General features: G+C 49.6%; 1 protein-coding gene across 1 annotated transcript in view; it reads left to right on the forward strand.

Moving 5' to 3' along the window:
* The first annotated feature begins 10,249 nt into the window (after positions 1-10,249).
* The window catches only part of LOC132462948 (receptor-type tyrosine-protein phosphatase N2-like), a 30,979-nt gene continuing 21,943 nt past the window's right edge, over positions 10,250-19,285 (forward strand). Inside the window, exon 1 of the mRNA XM_060058746.1 lies at positions 10,250-10,338. The gene's annotated coding sequence lies outside the window, so the exon portion shown is untranslated. The remainder of the gene's footprint in view (positions 10,339-19,285) is intronic.

The following is a 19,285-nucleotide window of genomic DNA, read 5'->3' on the forward strand; positions in this document are numbered from 1 at the left end:
TAACCTTTCCGCCTACCTCTTCATTCTCCGCACAACCTCTCGCTCTCTTCTCTCTATCTCTCTCTCTCCCCCTACGGTGATGTACTCTCTCTCCCTCTCCCTCTCTCTCGCTCCCCCCGCTCTTACTCTATATCTGTCTCTGTCTATCCTCCCCCCCTCTCTCTCTCCCCCTCTCTCTCTTACCCTCTCTCTCCTCCAATCTCTCTCTCTTCCCTCTCTTTCTCTGTCTCCTCTCTCTCTCCCTCTCTCTCCCCTCTCTCACTCTCTCACTCTCTCTTCCCCTCTTCCTCCCCCCTCTCTCTCTCTCTCTCTCTCTCTCTCTCTCTCTCTCTCTCTCTCTCTCTCTCTCTCTCTCTCTCTCTCTCTCTCTCTCTCTCTCTCTCTTTCTCTCTTTCTCTCTCTCTCCCCCCCCCCCCTCTCTCTCTCTCCCCATACGGTGATGTAACTCTCTCTGATGCAACATAGCGACGTTATGTAGCGGAGTTGACGTAGCGGACCGTCAGCAGGCGCTCGGGGGGGCAGAAGGAGTCAACAAACCCCCTCAGGCCTCAGGGGTCTTTGTCCACTGGGGTTCCGAGGGGGGTCGTGACCCCTCATTGTCAGGGTGGAGGGGGTGTGAGGTGGGGGGGGGGGGGGGGGTGTGAGCGTGTGAAGGTGCAGGGATGATGAGTGAGGAGCACAGGTCAGAGATGAACCATCGACACCAGGGGTTGTAACGGTACACAAAAGTCACGGTTCGGTACGTACCTCGGTTTTTAAGACGCGGTACGGTACGGTACGGTTCATAGTTAAGGGGAAACATTTTTAAACAACGGAGAATGGCCGTAGATCAGCAGCAATGAAAACACCAATAAACTTGGTAATGGCATTTGCATTTCTGAATTTCCAGACAGGGGTTGTTGAAATAGTGTCGTGAGCAGGGTTTGGACGGCTGGTTTTTTTTTCCACAGCAACAGTGATAGTAACACCTGATGGTGACTTTTCAAATGCCTGTGCTAGGGATGTGCAACTCTGGCAAAAAAACGATTTGATATTCGCTGAGAAGTATTCGAATAATATTCGACAATCGCTCAATCAAGAACCCCCCAAGCACGCACGCACCTCGGATACACGCACACACAATGACACAGGGTGAGGCTTTTATGGTTTGTATGAATCATGTATCAATCTGTTTATTTCAACAACTGCGCCATCAACATTCAACATCAAAATTATTTCAACGTAGGCTTACGCAGATAGACCTACAACATGCGCCGAAAACGGATCGCTATTTATTTGCATCTATTAATTACATTATTTTACTGAACACAGCCTGCATGACGATGAACTAGACACGTCAAAAATATAACTTCACACGCTGTGTCTTTTTACAATTTATTTGTTACCACTGCAGCATTCGTAGTGTTGATCAGCAGAGAAATAGGTCCGCCAAAGACGTTGACGTCGCTTAGCAACCGAGGACGCTAGTCACCACCGGAAGTTGTGAAGGCCCATGCAAGTCAACGGAGCATTCAACAGCATTGAGAAGAGCCTTGTAATAAATAACGATAGTCCACATTCAATATTCGATATTCTACGTGACTCCGACTATTCGACTATTCGACGATCATTGCCTGCCATGTACACCACATTTACGTACCGCGGTACACCTCTGTAACCGCTCCGAAGTGCCTGTACCGTGACGGTTCGGTACAAATACGTGTACCGTTCCACCCCTAATCGACACACAAAGAGCAGCTGATGCTCTCTCTCTCAATTTCTCTCTCTCTCTCTCTCTCTCTCTCTCTCTCTCTCTCTCTCTCTCTCTCTCTCTCTCTCTCTCTCTCTCTCTCTCTCTCTCTCTCTCTCTCCTTCTCACTTTCTCTCTCTGTCTCTGTGTCTCGGGTGTGTTTGTTGGACATGCTAGATAACATAGAGCTAAGTATCACAGAGCTAGCTAACATAGAGTTGGGTAACATAGAGCTAGCTAACACAGAGCTAGCTAACATAGAGCTAGCTAACATAGAGCTAGGTAACATAGAGCTAGCTAACACAGAGCTAGCTAACACAGAGCTAGCCTACAGAGAGCTAGGTAAGATAGAGATATGTAACATAGAGCTAAGTAACGAAGAGCTAACATAAAGCTAGCTAACACAGAGCTGGGTAACATAGAGCTAGGTACATAGAGCTAGCTAACACAGAATTATCTTTTTAATTTAATTCACCTAATGACGCCCAGCGAGATCTTCTGCCCGTCTGTCTTTCTGTCTGTCTGTCTGTCTGTCTGTCTGTCTGTCTGTCTGTCTGTCTGTCTGTCTGTCTGTCTGTCTGTCTGTCTGTCTGTCTGTCTGTCTGTCTGTCTGTCTGTCTGTCTGTCTGTCTGTCCGTGTGTCTGTGTGTCTGTTTCTGTCTGTCTCTCGCCTGACTGTCTGTCGAACTGTCTGTCTTTCTGTGTGTCTGTCTCTGTCTGTCTCTTGGTCTGCCTGTCTGTCTGTCTATCTGTGAGTCTGTCGTTGTTCAAAGGCAGACAGACAGCTCCGGAGCCCCGGGTGCGTTCTGTTTTGTGTATCTTCAAAGAGGGATCTGCTCTTTGTGGTTCCTCTGCTCTATAATTAATGAGGCACTCGTGGAGAGAAGTTTCCCTGATACTTCCCCTCTCAGAGCCACATAAAACCAGAAGATTAAGATAATGCCACATAATTAAATGCAAAGTTTTAATCGCGCTGCGTGAAGTGGTTGAAGTAGTGCCTTTAGCGGTTAGCTTAGCAAATAGCATTAGCTTAGCAACGGTTGCGCTGCGTCGATCAGTGGCGTGAGGAGGGTTGGTCCACCAGGAACCCTGCTGAGAGAGAGAGAGGTAGAGAGAGAGAGGGAGAGAGAGAGAGAGAGAGAGAGAGAGAGCGAGAGCGAGCATACAAGATGTTAGCTTGCCTGAGGTCCTGTTGTACTGTTAGTCTTGAACACAGGTTGTTCGTTGTTAGTACTGTGTTTGTACTATAGCACTGTGTTCTTACTGTGTCAGCACTGTGTTAATCCTTTAGTACTGCGCTACTGTGTTAGTACTATCACACTGTGTTAGTCCTTAATTAATGCGTTACTCCTGTAGAACTATCTTAGTACTGTGTTAGTATTGTGTAAGTCATTTAGTACTGTGGTTCTGTGGCCCTCTTTAGTATTCCAAAGTATTTCTGCCTTGATGTGGACACTCAGCAGCCCTGGAGTCAGCAGGGGCTGGGGGAGTCAGCGATGAGTTTGTGTGTGTTTATATGTGTTTCTGAACAGGTTGTTTGTGGTATGTATTATTGTGCCTGTATGTGTTTGTGTGTGTGTTTCTGTGAAGTTCTGTGTGTGTGTGTGTGTGTGTGTGTGTGTGTGTGTGTGTGTGTGTGTGTGTGTGTGTGTGTGTGTGTGTGTGTGTGTGTGTGTGTGTGTGTGTGTGGGGGTTTGTGTGCGTGTGTTAATTGGGTTCACGTATGTGTTGCATTAACACCTCCTGGTGTAAACAGCCTCTTTCCTGTCTAACAGACCTGCTAATCAGCTAGCATGCTGCTTATCCCCCGCTCTGGTTAGTTACGCAGGTTAGCCTCACAGGTTAGCCTCCTCACAGGTTAGCATCCGCACAGGTTAAACTCCTCACAGGTGAGCATCCTCACAGGTAAGCCTCCTCTCAGGTTAGCCCCCTCACAGGACAACCACCACGCGGATTAGCTCCACATGTTAGCCGCTATATGTGTAGCCTATATCAAACATCAACTCTTACTGATCAAAATGTCCCTCTTGTGTTTTATCTTCACAGTTTATACTTCTTACGGTTTGATCAAATGGACTCACTGCTCATTAATCTCCTAATGACAACATCTGATGTCAAAGCAATTTGATGTGTGTGTGTGTGTGTGTGTGTGTGTGTGTGTGTGTGTGTGTGTGTGTGTGTGTGTGTGTGTGTGTGTGTGTGTGTGTGTGGGTGTGTTTGAGTGCACAAATGTGTGTGTGTATAGCTGTGTGTGTGTTTGTGTGTCGCAATCTGTCGGTAACCTTCATGTACATACTTTAGCACAATATAAATATATCTCTTTCCGTCTCAACGCTCACTCCAGAACATTACTGTGTTGTTATGAACACTTTGTTCAACACGTTGTTCCTGGGCTGTGTGTGTGTGTGTGTGTGTGTGTGTGTTTGAGGTCACATTCCTCCAGAAGTGTGGCCTGGTCACCACCTGCTACACTCTGGCAGCATCGTTTCCCTGGCAACAATCCCCCTCTCCCCCCCCCCCCCCTCCCCCCACACCACACACGCGCACACACACACACACACAGACACACACTCACACACACCAGCCTGCCAGCTGGCACACATCCAGGCTGCCACACGCCGCCCCAGCAGCTCTCGGCGATAGGGACGGGGATCATTGGCTCTGAGGGTCCTGGTTGGAGCTGCTGGATGCTGATTGGCTGCTTCTGAAGCCGTATTAAAAGGTCAAACATCAGGTCATAGGCCATGTCTTCATCCCTCTCCTTCCCTCTCTATCTCCCTGGTCACCGTGGCGACCAGGGAGTCATTCTCTCACTCTGGTCACCGTAGTGACAGCGGTCTCTCTCCTCCCTTGACAGCATGGTGACGAGCAGAACTAACTACCAACTAACGCAGTCAGGCTGGCTCCACCCCTGACGCCCTGTAGAATGCTCCTCCTCCTGCTTCTCCTCCTCCTCCTCCTCCTCCTCCTGGTCAGAACAGATCTCCTGCCTCTAGCGCTGGCCTCTCCGTCTCCACGGTTACTGTCAACCGCCGTGCGTGGTAGCACTGGATGCTAGCGATAGCGTTAGTGATAGCATGTCACCAGGGCATGTCGGACAGAAAGGCCCCTTTGTTGTGCGATCATCACTTCAGGTTAATCCCCTGTTGCCGTGGTGATTACAGGGTGTGTGATGGAAGATGCCCCCTCCCCCCCTTATGGATGCTTGGATGAGGTTGCCGTGACAACCATCTTATGTAGGTTGTGTGTTGACAGGAGGAGGCTGTGAATGTGTTTCAGTGTCAAACATTTGATTACATTTCTTTCCTCTGAAGACCTTATAAGGGGATATAACAGAGGCGATTCCTGTCCAGAGAAACTATGCACCAGACAGACAGACAGAAAGACAGACAGACAGACAGACTCTCTCCTCTCTCCTCCCCTCTCCTCCCTCCTTTCCCCCTCTCCTCTCTGGCGGTGGGGGTCAGGCAGGTCGTTCATCAGTGTAGGAGGAGCCGAGTGGTTTGGGTGCGCTGGTTTTGTGCGCGGGTCTCAAATGTCACATCTGCATAATTAACTGTTTACATCAACAGCCTAATGTCTGCCTTTTAAATGTTAGCATGAACAGTGCGCCGCCGCCGCATATGCTGAAGGCCACTAATTAGATCTGAAACACAATGCATTATTGGTAAACTGGGGCCCACGTCGGGCTACAGGTGAGAGCACCACCTACACACCAACACCACCCACACACCAACAGGTCCTCTGTGACATATAGTTTAGTGTTCACTGGTCCTCCAGCGCTTTCATCTTATAGAGACTTTCAGTAAAAAGACAGTTCATTAAGGAGCAGGTAGGGGTTAGACAGTAGAGAGACATTAAGTAAGTAAGTAAAATGTATTTATAAGGCACATTTAAAAACAGTTTTCACTGGCCAAAGTGCCGTACATGGTGCAAAAAAAGGCATTTAAAAGGACACATACCACATATATAGACAGTACATGAAAACATAAAAATAACAACATATCACAAAAGGGGAGGAAAGGCCAGGGAGAAGAGCTGTGTTTTGAGCCTAGATTTAAAAATTGTGACGTAAGGAACATCTCTAATGGAGGGCGGCAGTTCGTTCCAAAGGCGGGGGGCAACCACAGCAAAAGCCCTGACACCCCTCTGTTTTAATCTAGTGCGTGGAACGTGCAGGAGACCCATGCTACATGATCTAAGGGACCTGGGAGCCGAGTGGTGATGGATGAGCTCTGTGATGTAGGGTGGGGCCAGGCCATTTATGGCTTTAAAAACCATTAGTAGGAATTCTGTGCTGGATGGGCAACCAGTGGAGGGATGCTAGGATAGGGGTTATATGATCCCGCTTTCTGGATCCAGTCAGCAGCCTTGCTGGGGAGTTCTGGACCAGCTGAAGGCGAGGGGAGGAGTGATTGAGGGAGTCCTAGGTAAAGGGAGTTGCAGTAATCCAGCCGTGATGTGATGAAGGCGTGTATTACTTTTTCCAGATTGTGAATTGTTAAATGGGGTTTCATCTTAGCAATGACAGAAAAACTGCTCTTGACTACAGGAGCAATTTGCTTGTCAAAGCATAAATTCGAGTCAAGGATGACACCCAGGTTTCTGGTGTGGGGTTTGATGTAGGGGGAGAGAATACCTAGGTTGGCTGCGCGAGGTTTTTTAGATTTGGAAGGGCCAATAATAGTGACTTCTGTTATGTCATTGTTAATTTGTAGGAAGTTACTTCCCATCCAAACTTTTACCTCCTCAAGGCAGTCAAGGAGGGTCTGCAGCGGGTCCACAGATCTGAGAGGAAGGTATAATTGCGAGTCATTGTCATAAAAGTGAAATGAGATGTTATGCTTCCTGATTATGTTGCCTAGAGGTACGTATAGGCAGAATAGAACAGGGCCTAAAATGGATCCCTGGGGGACCCCACAGGACACAGGGGTAGAGGATGAGGAGAACTGGCCGATAGACACTGTGAAAGACCTTTTGCTAAGATAAGAGGAAAACCATTGAAGAGCTGTGCTACTTATACCAACCCACTGCTCGAGGCGTGACAAGAGGCTGTTGTGGTCGACAGTGTCAAAGGCGGCATTGAGGTCTAATAAAATCAAAATGTCATTTTCTCCAGAGTGTAGAGTGAGGAGCAGGTCATTCGTTACTTTCAGCAAGGCTGTCTCAGTGCTGTAGCATGATTTAAAACCTGATTGGAAGGGTTCTAAAATCTCTGCATGTTTTAAAAGGGCAATACTTTTGATAAAACCACCTTTTCCAGGATTTTTGAAGTAAAAGGTAATTTTGAGATAGTGTGGTAGTTTCTTGGACATTTTGCAGGCAGATTATGTTTTTAAAGCATTGGCTGGACAACCGCAAGCTTAAAACTTGCTGGAACAAAACCCCTGGTCAGGCAAGAGTTGATGATGACCTGAATACAGCATCGTTAGGAGAAGTTGAGGGTTTCGTGACCCTAACAATGTCCTTCAGTTACTCTAGTGACACTGGTAGGAAATGGTCAAAAAGAGCTGAAGGCCTAACGCCTAAGTGATGCAGGGGAGTGTCTGGTGATGAGGGGGTGAAAGACTAATGTGATTGATTTAGTCAATAAAACATTTCAAAAATGTCATGCAGATGTCGGTGGATGGCTCGACTTGTGAGGGGGCTTGTTGATTGATAATTGAGTATAAAGTGCTAAAAAAGGATTTTGGGACGATGGACGTGTTAACTGATAATATCGGAAAAGTGTATAACTCTAGTTGCTTTAACTGCTGTTTGGAATGTTGCTAGAGAGTTCTTGAAAATCTGGAAAGAAACAGTGAGGTGATCCTTCTTCCACTTTCGCTCAGCTGTCCGACAGGCTCGCCTGAGAGAGCGGGTGGTTTCATCCAGCCATGGTTGAGATATATGAGTTTGGGGCGTTTGAGCTTAAGGGGGGCAATAGTATCTAAAATTGCTGAGCATGAGGAGTTTAAAATACTCAGTAGTTCATCGGCACAAGGGGGGAGGGGAATCACTCGCAGTTAAAATGGAGGTAGCAATCACTATCCAGAAAGCTATCTGCAAACTGTTCAGCAGTGAAAGGGTCTATGTAGCGTGCATGGTGATCAGGGGATTTGGCTGTGCATTGAGGGTCAGAAATGTTATTATTGAATACAATAGGTTTGTGATCACATAAGTAAGCATCCTCGAAATTCACACTATCAATGGACAGGCCATGGGATAAAATTAAGTCTAGGGTGTGCCCGAGTACATAAGTGGACTGATTAATATGTTGCATAAAGCCAAGAGAATCCAACACATGACAGAATTCCTTAACCATAGGTTTATCTGGACAGCAGGCGTGGATATTAAAAAAAGTAAAGTAGTCTTTTACTAGTAGTAAGAAAGTAGTCCTAATTTGAATGTATTCCTGAAAACCAAAGCAACACCACCACCCCTCCCGGAGGACCTAGGTGTGCTAAGGAAGGAGCAGTTAGTTGGACAAAGTTCTCCAAAGAACTTCACCCGCGCCCGCACCTAACCAAGTCTCTGTTAAGAACAGTAACTCAAAGTGTCGTTGAGTGAAAAAGTTATTTAAAAGGAACGTGTTATTAGACACCGACCTGGTGTTGAGTAGCGCCACTTTTGACACCAGTGAGATAGAGGATTGTGTACAGCGACGAACTTCAGAGGGCGGAGGTTATCCCCATGAGCTCCACCGCCAGGTCCAGTCGGTTTTTGGGGGGATGCGGGGAGTCGAGTGAACCGGAATGTTTTGAAAACGCTGTGCGGGGTTGATCGGAGGCAGGGAGATAATCTTGCGGGGATCAATGCCCCCATTTCTACGTTGTCTGGTCGACGATCGGGTGAGCGGTGCCGACAGCACAGTTGGAATGGTGCTATCAGATGCGGCATGGAAGTGGATTTTACGCCGACTCTGTGTAAATACCGGGGCCGACGTGCGATGCAGAGGCTGGTGCAAAGTTTGTAAACTTCAGTTGGCAGCTAACGGGACGAATAGTTTAACTAAACCAAGTCAGTTACAGAGTAGGTTAAATCCACTGTGGCCTGCGGTGCCATGATAGATCCACAGGTATGAATCCACAAGGACAGCAAGGCTAATGAGGAAGACGAGAGAAGTATGCGGCGGGCGCATTTTATGTCCCCATGGATCACCGGGATAACCAGCAGAACTCACCGCCAAGTTGGATCAAAACCTTGATAGGCCAGATCTCAGTCTGCACTCGGTCAACGGCAGGGACAGCTCGAGTTGGGCCGGTGAGAACGCCGGCGCTCCAACAGCGACAGGTCCGTGGCAGGCAGGTCATTTTATCAGCTAGAACGATAGAACGATAGAATAATCCAAATAGGCTTGAGCTACGTGGCACTTATCGAAATCCGACCGGAGGAAGGGGGGGGGGAAGGAAAAGGGAAAAGGGCAGACGAATACAACACAGACCCGGCGAGCAGCGGCAGCCATTCGCGCAAGGGTACACTCTACCGGATAGACAGTGCAGAGACAGGTCATTAAGGAGCAGGTAGGGGTTAGACAGTACAGAGACTGGTCATTAAGGAGCAGGTAGGGGTTATACAGTACAGAGACAGGTCATTAAGGAGCAGGTAGGGGTTAGACAGTACAGAGACAGGTCATTAAGGAGCAGGTAGGGGTTAGACAGTACAGAGACAGGTCATTAAGGAGCAGGTAATTCAACTTTCTCTCTCTCTCTCTCTACCGCTCTCATATCATTTCTTTCTTCATCACAGACGCACACACAGACACACACACACAAACACACACACACACACACACACACACACACACACACACACACACACACATAGTGCTGCTGGGGTCTGAAGGGGGAGTTAATTTGATAAAATGAGTCGTGTGTTCGATTCCCCCCATACATATTATAAATAATATAGATATATTCAGGGTGTCCTGGATTTCAGGGTGCCCTGAGAGGGGGGGCGTGGTTCAGTGTGAGCTGCCGGTGGTCCAGTTGGGACACCTCGGACTCGGAGGAGGCTTGGGGGGTCCCGGTTCCTGGGTCATAGGTCACGAGGGAGGGCGAGGGAGGTGGAGCTCTGGTGGACGCATCCGGTGTGTATGGGTGAGGGTGTTGTGTGTCTGTATGTGTGTTGAGTCGTGTTGCGAGCTACAAATAATGTGGCGCCGATCCTGTCCAGATGCATGCTGGGTAATTAGGCGGAGCAGCATGTGTCAGCGTTTTCTGTTGTGAGCCTTCATGTTTCCTGTTTGTGTTTGGATGCTGGGGAGATATTCCCAATGTGTGTCGTAGTGCTGGAATGGTGTGTGTGGGCGTGCGTGTTTGGGCGCTGTCCGCACCTGGGGAATGAAGGCATGGCTTGTTGAGCATCCTGACTAATGAGCTCTTCAAATTAAAAGCGTGGACAGCCATGTGTTTAATGCGTCTGTATGTGTGTGTGTGTGTGTGTGTGTGTGTGTGTGTGTGTGTGTGTGTGTGTGTGTGTGTGTGTGTGTGTGTGTGTGTGTGTGTGTGTGTGTGTGTGTGTGTGATGCCCTGACCTCTAACCTCTGACCTCTGACCTCCCCAGTCCACCAGCGGGCTGCTCTGGAGAAGGAGGCGAAGCTCAACATCCTGGAAGCCGGTGTCGCTGAGGTGAGTAAGCCAATCACCATCCTCCGCCTCTATCCCAGCCAATCACCAATCTCCCCCTCTCTCCCAGCCAATCACCACTCTCCCCCTTTCTCTCAGCCAATCGCAACGCTCCCTCTCTCCCAGCCAATCACAACACTGTTGCACTCTCTTGCACTCACTAAGAGAGGGAGGGAGGGAGGGAGGGAGGGAGGGAGAGAGGGAGGGGGGAGGTCTGAATCGTGGGTGTCAATTGAGTGCGATCAATACCTCGCTGAACAGGAGGCAATTCGAAAGATACGGATAAGGGAAGGCAGAGGGGAAGACTTAGAGGGCGGCCACTCCTAGATATTCATTCTTATTAACACACACTAATAAGAATAATTAAACACACAGATATAATAATAATTAAACACAAACTAATAATAGTAATTAAACACGCATTAATAATAATATTTAAAACTTTATTCGATTATTAAATAGAGTAATATCTTAAAGTCCATATGAATTAAAACATAACATTATAAATATAGTACTATTTTAAAGACGATAGCTGTTAGATATTCACATGGATAACATCACAGCTCTGAGCTGCCCGCTTTGTAAAACACTCTTCATCATTCTGATGCTGATTCACCCCAGCAACACTGTGTGTGTGTGAGGGAGACAGAGTGTGTGTGTGTGTGTGTGTGTGTGTGTGTGTGTGTGTGTGTGTGTGTGTGTGTGTGTGTGTGTGTGTGTGTGTGTGTGTGTGTGTGTGTGTGTGTGTGTGTGTGTGTGTGTGTGCATGGACGAGGCTGTTAACAAACACCTTTGATATGCTAATGAGCTGTACAGTTGGGCACCAGGCCAAGTGCATGCTGGGATACCACTGGAGCGGGGGGATATATATATATATATATATATATATATATATAACCTGTCTCTGTACTGCCTTACCGCTACCTGCTCCATAATGACCTGTCTGTGAAGTCAATGGAAGTCCTTTATATAAAACTATCTACTCAGGTTATTTGTGTGTGCGCATGAATTCTTTTGAGGCACGTTTTTGTCCGTTTGTGTCTATGTGTGTGTGTGTGTGTGTGTGTGTGCACATTTACTGTGCACACACACACTTCAACATCCCACACATTTGTGCATTGAGGCAGACAAACACACACACACGCACACTCGGAGCCCTCCCACATCCGTCTCTCACCTGGTGGTACGTGTGACATCATCCCCCCCGCTGTTGGGGGCTGCAGGGAAAGGTCTCCTCTAGACGGGAAGGGGGGGGGGGCGTGTTTGTGTGTCTGTGTGTGCTTGTGTGGGAGGCCTGTGTGTGTGTGTGTGTGTGTGTGTGTGTGTGTGTGTGTGTGTGTGTGTGTGTGTGTGTGTGTGTGTGTGTGTGTGTGTGTGTGTGTGTTTGTGGGGGTGTATACATGTGTTTGTGTATGTGTGTGTGTAGGAGGGGGCTGCACCCTGGGTGGGTAGAGACATGTCCCTCCCCCCTCCTGTTATTACCGCGGCGACGACATCCCAGAATAGCCAGGTCCCCAGAGCCAGCGGGGGGGGGGGGGGGGGGGGGGTGGGGGGGGGGGGTGTTAGTGGTTGCCGTCGGTGATGTTGGTCGCCGTAGCGATTTGTTTTAAAAGCCGGTATGGACGGGAACGTACAGAATATACAACAACTGCACACAGTACTTTACATACAGAATGGTACTTTTTAATATTACTGCTAATGCTACGTTAGTACTGTGTATTACATAGCACACATAGCGGGCTGTAGTGAGCTGACAGGAGGCTTCTGTTGTGTTGTTTTGTTAAGGCAGGTATAGTGGTCCGAAGTGAGTTGACGGGAGGCTTCTGTTGTGTTGTGTTTTTGTGTTAAGGCAGGTATACTGTGGGGTATACTATGAACCTCGCTGAACATACCCAGGCTTTCTGGGTAAAACCTGGCTCAACAGAGACGCAACTCGCGATCAGAGTTAAATGGTACTACGAAGCTCACTTAGGATTCGATTAGTCAAGCCAGGTTTTCCGCTTTAGGTTCAATGCGCGTTCACGTGAAAGGGCCGTTTATCGCATCATTTTACTCACCTTTACAAACTGGATAGATCAAGCAGTTTATATAAATGTGTATAAGTGAAAAGTTTCTGCATATTATCTATAAAATAACTATGCCAAATGCAGAATTGTTCACCATTAATCCCAATAGAGTGATGAGGATTTCAAAATGCATAAGCAACGTCCAACCTGCCTTACTCTATAAATTAGGGAATTCAATTAAAATACACCCTATGTAAGAAATGTATCGCATGTTTTCAACCGCTGAGAGGTAGCGGCAGTGGCGTAGTGGATTAGTATAAGACCCGAACGCCAGCGACCGGGGTTCAAATCTCGCCGGTCTATCATCATGCATTTTACCCCCATAGATGTGGTGCCAGCACGGCCTTGAGAACATGGGTTCAAGTTTGAAATAAGCACAGAAATATAATTCCATAACCTTTAGTGAATAAGTATTCCATATACATGAGAATTGGGACTTTTTAAGCTTTACATAAATGCGCGTCACTTGGGAGACGAACCCCGCACGCAGAAATTCGAGACTGACGCGCTACCTCCAGGCAATGCCAAGGGATCGGTCACGAAAGAGCCTCTGTCGGAGAGACCCCTGTACGATACGGGCTCCGAGGTCGACGGGAACACCCAGTAATGGTGACGCCATTGTCAAAGGAGGGGCTAGGGAGCTGCTCACGCCGATCTAACCCTATAGACTTAGCTGACCTGCTCCCGACCAGGTCTGGTTCAGAGCATAAGCTAAAAGAGCTCGACTTTCGTGTCCCAGCTAACCCAGGCTTTGAGCGCAACATACCTCGCTAACCCACTAATCGAGGTTCGTAGTACAGGCCACTGGTCTGTAGTGAGCTGACAGGAGTCTTCTGTTGTGTTGTGTTGTGTTGCGTTGGTTTGTGTTGTGTTTGTTGGGTTAAGGCAGGTTTAACAGTGTGTAGTTATCTAGTCTAAAATGTAAACGTGTAAAGTGATCAGGCTGAACTAGTAACTTGAGCGTACTACACAGCCTTCCTAAAGGTTATACTCAGATAACAGCTCTTATCTTAATAGATGGAGATGTATACGCAATAAGTCTCCTACACAACCAGAACTACTACCTGGCTAACCTGCTTAACCTGGCTAACTGCAATCAGATGGTAAACCCGCGGTAACCTGGTTAACATGTAATAACCTGTACTAACCTGGTTCACCTGTACTAACCTGGTTAACCAGGCTAACTGTGCTACTATGGTTAACATGGTTAACCGAGTTAACTGTCCTACTATGGTTAACCTGGTTAACTGTTCTACTATGGTTAACCTAGCTAATTGTCCTTATCTCCAGCCCGTTCTGAGGCTGCTTGTGTTAACCGGTGAATCTGGCAACCCTGCTGGGTGACGCTCTACTGCCACACTGTTGCTAGGTGACGGCGGAGAGCAGGGGCTTCTGGGTACTCGGCTGAAGTAGTGAGAGGCAGACGCAGGTCCACTGGGAACACTCCCCACCAGTACAGCCCCTCAGTCCGCAGTAACGGGTACTAGACTGAGTAGAATTGCATCAGGGTTCTTAGTAGTAGTAGTACTGCATCAGGGTAGAGTACTACAGTAGTAATGCAGTAATCAGGACAGTCATTTCCATGGAGGTGAATGTTGGTGATGATGATCAATGAGATCATATTATAATAATGATAATAATTAATCTTTGTTTCTAATGTTATCATATGTAACAAATAATAAATAATAACCTTTATGATGCACTAGTTTCACAAAATGCTGTGTCAAAAAGCAAAACAAACACACACCAAAATTCCCCCTCTCCCCCCCCACCCAGAGGGTCTCTCCCCCCCCCCACCCAGAGGGTCTCTCTCCCCCCCACCCAGAGGGTCTCTCCCCCGTCCCCACCCAGAGGGTCTCTCCCCCGTCCCCACCCAGAGGGTCTCTCCCCCCCCCCACCCAGAGGGTCTCTCCCCCGTCCCCACCCAGAGGGTCTCTCCCCCCCACCCAGAGGGTCTCTCCCCCGTCCCCCGGTGGTGGAGCGCCCCTCCCACCCAGAGGGTCTCTCCCCTCCCACCCAAAGGGTCTCTCCCCCCCGACCCAGAGGGTCTCTCCCCCCCGACCCAGAGGGTCTCTCCCCTCCACCCAGAGGTTCTCCCCCCCCCACCCAGAAGGTCTCTCCCCCGTCCCCCGGTGGTGGAGCGCCCCCCCCACCCAGAAGGTCTCTCCCCTCCACCCAGAGGTTCTCCCCCCCCCCCCCCCCCCACCCAGAAGGTCTCTCCCCCGTCCCCCGGTGGTGGAGCGCCCCGCCCACCCTCTCTCTTCTTCAGCAGAGGACAGCAGGACAGATAAGGATGGACGCCGGGCAGTGATTAGATGCTGATAGATCTGTCCTTTCAAAAGGACATCTGAGATCCAGCCGTGGTGTAGAAGGTTGGACTAACACCTCTCACCACCGGGCACTGCTGCCAGATTTGGCCAGATTTCCCGCCCAATCTGGCAACACTGCCTCCGGGGAGAGGATTTGGAGCTCCACCTTGACTGCATCCTCCCAGGGTGCCCTTTCTTTGGCCCTGAGCCGACCTACGCTCAATGCTAGCATGAGCTGGCCTAGCACGCCCGCGTGTTAGCATTGGTTTATAGACAGTGGTTTATGAAGGGTCATCCCTATGTTCCCCAGGTCCTATGTTCCCCGGGTGCAAAGGGTTAGGTTCAGGTTTAGGGATATGGTTAGGGTTAGGGTTAGGGTTAGGGTGAGCCAATCACAGGCGAATCAGAAGCGAAAAAGGCGGTACTTGCCCCTACCATCCTACGAAAAAAAGATTTGCTCACAGGGTCCTACGGTCACATACAAAGCGGGGCACATAGGACCCGGGGAACATAGGTACGCTCCCGTTTATGATTAGCGTTAGCATGCGTCGTTAAAGTGTGAAACGAGAGCGCTGTATGGGTTAGGACGCCCGGAGAATCTCAAAATGGGGTTAGCGCGGATTAGCCCGCCACGCTAGCTCCTTCTAAACAGCTCAGGACAACGCGGTTCAGCCGGCCGGCGGCGTCCCGATAGGAGAGCTGCGTGGGTCTTCCTGTTGGCGCTATCGATCTCCTTCTTCTTGTTCTATATGGGTCGCCATGCGCTGGAGATTAGCGGTGCGCTCTTCAGGATGTGAGGAGAGGGACTGGAGCAGTGAGGGGTTAGATACAGCTCACCAGTCAGCAGGCAGGGGTCAAATCCCAAAAGCCGGGCTCCCAACCAGACCCCTTTCAGCTTGTTGGTTATGTTTTAATCTACGACTTGTATACTTTAGTTACTCATTGTAACTGTAGAAGAGGTATTTGTTAAGGCTGCCGCTACGGACCGTAATGAAAACAGAAGAACACGTGCAGCCTGACCCTGTTCGTTTGACATGCTCACACACCACCACACCACACCACCACACACCACCACACCACCACACCACCACACCACCACACACCACCACACCACCACACCACACCACCACCACACCACACCACCACCACACCACACCACACCACCACACCACCACCACACCACCACACCACCACACCACCACCACACCACCTCACCACCACCACCACCACACCACACCACCACCACACCACCACCACACCACCACCTCACCACCACCACACCACACCACCACACACCACCACACCACCACCACCACCACACCACCACCACACCACCACCACACCACCACCACACCACCACACCACACCACCACCACCACACCACCACCACACCACCACCACACCACCACCACACCACCACACCACCACCACCACCACACCACCACCACACCACCACACCACACCACCACCACACCACCACACCACACCACACCACCACCACACCACCACCACCACACCACCACCACACCACACCACCACACCACCACACCACACCACACCACCACCACCACCACACCACCACACCACACCACACCACCACCACACCACCACCACACCACACCACCACACCACCACCACCACCACACCACACCACACCACACCACACCACACCACCACCACCACACCACCACACCACACCACCACCACACCACACCACCACACCACCACCACCACCACACCACACCACACCACCACACCACACCACCACACCACCACCACACCACCACCACACCACACCACCACACCACCACACCACCACCACCACCACACCACACCACACCACCACACCACACCACACCACCACCACCACACCACCACCACCACACCACACCACCACACCACACCACCACCACCACACCACCACACCACCACACCACACCACCACCACACCACCACCACACCACACCACCACACCACACCACCACCACCACACCACCACACCACCACACCACACCACCACCACCACCACCACACCACACCACCACACCACACCACCACCACCACACCACCACACCACCACACCACACCACCACACCACCACCACACCACACCACCACCACACCACCACACACCACACCACCACCACACCACACCACCACCACACCACACCACCACCACACCACCACCACACCACCACCACACCACACCACCACCACACCACCACACCACACCACCACCACACCACCACCACACCACACCACCACACCACACCACCACCACACCACACCACCACCACACCACCACCACACCACCACCACACCACCACCACACCACCACCACACCACCACCACACACCACACCACACCACCACACACCACACCACCACCACACCACACCACCACACCACACCACACCACACCACCACCACACCACACCACCACACCACACCACACCACCACACCACCACCACCACACCACCACCACACCACCACCACACACCACACCACACCACCACACACCACCACACCACACCACCCAGAGCGGGTCCACACGGTTCAGGAGTGAAATCCAGAGCGGGTCCACACGGTTCAGGAGTGAAATCCAGAGCGGGTCCACACGGTTCCGGAGTGAAACCCAGAGAGGGTCCACACGGTTCAGCAGACGAACCCCTGCTCGTTCTCCTGGTCTCCTGAGCGGAGAGCTGACCGGTATCTGTTCACGCTGGGGAAATAGCCACCGGCCATTTTTAGTCACGTCCTCCGAGACTCCAGTATACGAGAAGAGGGGGAGGGGCCCATCCCTGGAGGGGGGGGTGTTGTCATGGTGATGACATGGGTCAGGTCCACCAGGGTGCTGCTAATGTTGAATAATTATGCAGGTTCTCGCTCCCTCTTGCGCCCCCTCTCAGTCACAGGAGCAGTGAACTCGGCCCCTGATTTGTCAATGTTTGGAAAAACAAGAGATGACTTTGATGAATGGTGCCTTAATGGCGACACAGACCAATCAATGGCCTCGGAACACAGCGGCCACTGCAGGAAGTTTTGTCACCGCGCTCACGGGTCACATATGTAAGTGTGTGTGTGTGCGGGTATATTAATACTCTATGTGGTTCGCAGCTCCGCAAGATGTAGCTCTTATTAGCTCCTGTTAGCTCCTGTTAGTGCCTGCTAGCTGGTGGCTGCGCAGACATGACATTGCCGCTACGGCAGCTAAGACAGCTAAAACTAGTTTCAACTACAGCTAAAAGTATGGCCAAAACTACAGTTACAGCTAAAAGTACAGCTTTAACTAAAGCTAAACTACAGCTACAGCTAAATCTACAGCTTTAACTACAGCTAAAACTTCAGCTACAGCTAAAACTACAGCTTTAACTATATGCCCCGTTTACACCATCCCGCTAATGGCCGCTAATGGCCGATGGACCACCGATGTGGAAGTCGGGGTGATTCGGGTGACATCGGGCTAAAAATGTATGATCGGGTCAATTTATCGGGATAGCATTTACACATACCCGATGTTATAACGATAACATAACGATTTATGCCAGGGAAGACACCCGAAGTGCGTTTGGCGTCATTTGACGTCATTTCGAATGACGCCAAATACGTCAAATGACGCGTTTGGCGTCATTTGGCGTCATTTCGGGAGAAGGCCAAGGGGAGACTGGTTTAGACTGATATTTATTTATATATTTATTTATATTACAATAGCGATTTTATAATAATAGAACGCCGGTTCTAAATGGGCGAAGTACCCCTTTAATTATAAAAGTAGGACATCCATCCATCACCCCCTATTTATACCCAAGTGACAGATTGAGGGTCTTCCTTAACACAATCTGGTCACAATCGTTATTTGTCGTTAGACTATCGGTATAACTCGGCCTGCAATCTGTATGTTTCGGGTTACATTGTCTTACATCGGGTCTAATTCGGGTAAAAAATAAATTGCGTGACTCAATCGGGTGTAATTCGTGTGCATTCGTGTAATAAATGTGCTATTCCGTATGTCTTCCCTAGAGACGTCAGGTGTCTCTCGGGGGTCTTTCGTGTGTTGAGGTTGCAGATATAAAGACGACAAAACACGATAAAGCGCGGAAGATTAACGAATATAGCCGATGTACCCCAGGAAAATTCCCGAACGACTTGCGATGTTTTACGTTAAACTCCCGTTCTATTCCCGATTATAGCCGATTAGCCCATAGCAACACCTGGTAACTGATTCTACCCCGATAGACCCAAAATTAACAAACATGTTCGTTATTTGCCGATGTTGCCCGATGTTGCCCGATCATTGAGCTTTTCTTCCCGTTGTCTAACGATGTTCCCGGGAAGAGTAACGTGTTTCCCGATGCAACCACGCTATTTGCCGATGTTATAACGATAGCTGCTGATTTAGCCATCGGGCACCATCGGGGCCCACTATCGGCTAGGTGTAAACAGGGCAATAGCAAAAACTACAGCTACAGCTAAATCTACGGCTTTAACTACAGCTCAAACTACAGCTACAGCTAAATCTACAGCTACATCTACAACTACTTCTATAACTACAGTTATTAGCGTATGCAAGTTCCTC

The sequence above is a fragment of the Gadus macrocephalus genome, chromosome 8 (genome assembly GCF_031168955.1).
Source record: "Gadus macrocephalus chromosome 8, ASM3116895v1".
Lineage (NCBI taxonomy): Eukaryota > Metazoa > Chordata > Actinopteri > Gadiformes > Gadidae > Gadus > Gadus macrocephalus.